The sequence below is a fragment of the Giraffa tippelskirchi genome, chromosome 5, assembly GCF_054371585.1.
Source record: "Giraffa tippelskirchi isolate mGirTip1 chromosome 5, T2T-mGirTip1v1.2.pri, whole genome shotgun sequence".
Taxonomy (NCBI): Eukaryota; Metazoa; Chordata; class Mammalia; order Artiodactyla; family Giraffidae; genus Giraffa; species Giraffa tippelskirchi.
In genome coordinates, this window is record NC_137279.1 from 53,274,036 (window position 1) to 53,278,580 (window position 4,545).

A 4,545-nucleotide genomic window follows, 5' to 3' on the forward strand; every position below is an offset into this window, starting at 1 on the left:
ACAGCCCCTTTTGATGTGTGTCCTTTCAGAAAAGTCATTGGTCAGAATACCTTGTATTTGTACTTGTTGTTCAATCGCTAAGCCAAGTCAGAATCTTTGCAACATCATGGACTGCAGCACGCCATGTTCCTCTGTCCTCCACTATCTCCTGGAATTTGCTCAGATTCATATCCATTGAGTCACATGTACTATCTAACCATCATATCCTCTGCCATCCTATGTCATTTTGCCTTCAATCTTTCCCAGCATCAGGGTCTTTTCAAATGAGTCGACTGTTGGCAACATGTGGCCAAAGTATTGGAGTTTCAACTTCAGCATCAGTTCTTTCAATGAATAGTCACAGTTGATTTCCTTTAGGATTAACTGGTTTTATCTCTTGGCTGTCCAAGGGACTCTCAAGAGTATTCCCCATCACCACAATTTGAAAGCATCAGTTCTTCAGCACATTTGTATAATATATAATTATTTGCAAAGCACCTTTACATATCCATTAAGTGAGTCAGTTAAAAAATAAAGACCAGTGTCCAGCAGGGTGTGTGAAATGAACACTTTGCATTACTATGAGAAAACAAATTGCTGCAGCCTTTCTGGAGACATTTTGACAGTTTCTGCTTTTTTTTTTTTTTTTAGATGTTTTGGCCCCACTGTGTGGCACGTGGGATCTAGACCCCTGTTGTTGTTCAGTCGCCCAATCATGTCTAAATCTTTGTGACCCCGTGGACTGCAGCACACCAGGCCTCCTTGTTCCTCACAATCTCCCAAAGTTTGCCAAAGTTCATGGCATCGGTGATGCCATCCAGCCATCTCATCCTCTGACACTCTCTTCTTCTTCTGCCTTCAATTTTCCCTAGCATCAGGGACTTTTCCAGTGAGTCAACTGTTCGTATCAGATGACCAAAATACTGGAACTTCAGCTTCAGCATCAGTCTTTTCAACAAATATTCAGGGTTGATTTCCCTTAAGATTGACTTGTTTGATCTCCTTGCTGTCCAAGGGACTTTCAGGAGGCTTCTCCAGCACCACACTCCAAAGGAATTAATTCTTTGGCATTATGCCTTCTTTATGGTCCAGCTCTCACAACTGTACGTGACCACTGGGAAGACCATAGCCTTCACTATATGGACCTTTGTCGGCAGAGTAATGTCTTTGCTTTTCAACACACTGTCTAGGTTTGTTATCACTTTCCTGCCAAGAAGCAGTCATCTGATTTCATGGCTGCAGTCACCATCTGCAGGGATTTTGGAGCCCAAGAAGAGGAAATCTGTCACTACTTTCACCTATTTCCCCTCTATTTCCCATGAAGTAATGGGGCCAGATGCCATGATCTTAGTTTTTTTAATATTGAGCTTAAAGCTGGCTCCTTCACCCTCATCAAGAGGCTCTTTAGTTCCTCTTTGCTTTCTGGCATTAGAGTGGTATCATCTACAAATATGAGGTTGATGTTTCTCCCCCCATCTTGATTCCAGCTTGTATTTCATCCAGCCTGGCATTTCTCATGATGTGCTCAGAATACAGGTTAAACAAACAGAGTGACAGCAGACAATCCCGTTGTACTCCTTTCTCAGTCTTGAACCGACCAGTTGTTCCATACAGTATTCTAACCGTTGCTTCTTGATCCACAACAGGTTTCTCAGAAGACAGGCAAGATGGTCTGGTATTCTCATCTTTGAGAACTTTCCACAGTTTGTTATATCTACACAGTCAAAGGTTTCAGTGTAGTTGATGAAACAGAGGTAGGTGTTTTTCTGCAATTCCCTTGGTTTCTCTATGATCCAGCGAATGTTGGCAATTTAATTTCTGATTCCTCTTCTTTTTCTTTTTTTATTTTAAATTAGTTTATTTATCTATTTTTTTAACTTTACAATATTGTATTTGTTTTGCCGTACATTGACATGAATACACCATGGGTGTACATGTTTTCCAAAAATATGGAACGCTTCACGAATTTGCGTGTCATCCTTGCGCAGGGGCCATGCTAATCTTCTCTGTATCGTTCCAATTTTAGTATTTGTGCTGCCGAAGCGAGCACTCCTCGTATTTTTCTAAATATAGCTTGGACATTTGGAAGTTCTTGGTTCTCATAATGCTGAAACCTAGCATGCAAAATTTTAAGCATGACCTTACTAGCATGGGAGATGAGTGTAATTGTCTGATGGTTAGCACATTCTTTAGTCCTATCCTTCTTGGGAATTGGGATGAGGATTGACTTTTTCAGTCCTGTGGCCACTGCTGGATCTTCCAGATTTGCTGACATATTGAATGCAACACCTTGATGGCATCATTGTTTAGAGTTTTGAATAGCTCTACTGGAATTTCATTGCATCCAGTTTTATTAAGAGCAGTGCTTCCTAAGTCCCATTTGACTTTGCACTACAGAATGTCTGGCTCTGGGTGACTGACCACACCATCGTAGTAATCGGTTCGTTAAGATCTTTTATTGTACAGTTTTTCCATGTATTCTTTCTGTCTCTCCTTGATCTCTTCAGCGTCTACCAGGTTTCTACCAATTCTGTTCTTTATTGTGCCCATCTTTGGGCAAAATGTTCCCTTGATATCTCCAGTCTTCCTGAAGAGATTTCTAGTCTTTCCCCATCTGTTGTTTTCTTCCAGTTTTATGCACTGTTCATTGAAGAAGGCCATCTTGTCTCTCCATGCTGTTCTTTGGAACTTTGCATTTAGTTGGCTGTACCTTTCTCTTTCTCCCTTGCTTTTTGCTTCTCTTCTTTCTTCAGCTATTTGTAAAGCCTTCTCAGATAACCACTTTGCCTTCTCTCTTTTCTTTTTCTTTGGGATGGCTTTGTTCACCATCTCCTGGACAATATTATGGACCTCTGTCCATAGTTCTTCAGGCATGCTGTTAACTAGATTTAATCTCTTGAATCTATTCATTACCTCCACTGCATATTCATAGGGGATTTGATTTAAGTCGTACCTGGCTGGCCTAGTGGTTTTCCCTTCTCTCTTTAGTTTTAGCCTGAATTTTGCTATGAGAAGTTGATGATCTGAGCCACAGTCAGCTTCAGGTCTTGTTTTTGCTGACTGTATACAGCTTCTCCATCTTCAACCACAAAGAATGAAATCAATTTGATTTTGGTATTGACTATTTGGTGATGTCCATGTGAAAGTCATCTCTTGTGTTGTTGAAAGAGAGTATTTGCTATGACCAGTGGATTCTCTTTGCAGAATTCAGTTCCCTGACCAGGCGCCAAACCCGCCCTCCCAGCATTGGAAGTTTAGAGGCTTCACCACTGACCTCCAGGGAAGTCCCAACAGTGTCAGTTTTTTTAACCTAGCAGTCGCACTTCGAAGAATTTATCCTTCAATGGTGTTTGCTCAAAAGCTAAACATGCAAGTGAGTTTATTGCAGTGTTCTTTGAAATAGAAAAAAGCAAGGGAAAACTTACTATCTACTGGAGAATGTCCAAATAACCCGTGATACACAGGAACAATAAAACTAGGCATTTATTAAACATGAGATAAACCTGACATCCTGATATGGTAGTATGGCTGTGATAAAGTTATCAGTGAAAGTCCAAGTGCACTAGTGTGCATGCATGTGTTGTATGTGTGTGTGTTATGTGTGAGTCTGTGTCATCTGCTTAAGCATAGACATTACATCCAACATATCAGAAGTCACTTCTTGGGAGTGGGTTTGAGGTGAAGAGAAACCTTAAGTAGGTACTTTACCTATTTCCTTACACCACCCCCCCAAAAAAATAGCAAAACTGACCTCTTGCCCTGCTTTATAAGCATGTGTTTATCAGAGGGAAAGCAAACATCAATGAACACATTCGGGGTCACCCTATCCCCATCTGGTCCCCAACTAAACAAGATTCTAAGCCAGTTGCTGTAGGTTCTTAATTCCTTACAAAACAGCTTTATCTGGACCTTGACAATGGTGGATATCTGTCTATAACTTTGCACATAATCTAGTCATTTGTGAAAACTGCTCTTTTCTAAGCATAAATGCATAGATTGTCACCTGTGTCTTTTCTTTACATACTTGTGGTATGTGTAATTTTTTAAAATTTGATGAGCTATTTTTTTAGAATCACAGTTCCCAAATACGCTTCCACATTGGAATCATGTGGAGAGCTTCAAAAACTGTGGGTTCTACCCCTCCAAAATCTTGGTTTCATCAGTATAGCTAGGCAGAGCAGCAGAGTTTTTTTCTTAATTCTCAAGAAATTTTAATATATAACCAAGCTTGAGGGCCACTGTTCTAAAATTTAGACTCACTTGTGAAACTTTTTTGCAAGTAAATGCCTTTTATTTTTTAAATAATATTTTTGCCTTGAAATCTTTTTAAAGTACCTTTTGGGGGGCAAATTATTTACAGAAGTCATGTATTATCTTATAATTACAGAAGAAGAGGGAATTCCCAGGCTGCCTAGTGGTTAAGACTCTGTGCTTCCAATGCAGGGGGCGCAGGTTCAATCCCTGGTTGGAGAATTAAGATCCTACATGCTGTGCAGCACAAAGTAAAAAGATAAAAAGGAAAAGAATAACGAAAAATGTTATCTATGTAAAATATAATCATATAGT

The 4,545-nt window shown here is 39.9% G+C and overlaps 1 non-coding gene across 1 annotated transcript; it reads right to left on the reverse strand.

Annotated features, from left to right (window-relative positions):
• Nucleotides 1–1,922: 1,922 nt before the first annotated feature.
• LOC145508014 (U6 spliceosomal RNA) lies at nt 1,923–2,029 on the reverse strand. The gene has a single exon (XR_014055284.1). It is a non-coding gene; the product is annotated as a U6 spliceosomal RNA (small nuclear RNA).
• Between the last annotated feature and the right edge of the window lie 2,516 nt (nt 2,030–4,545).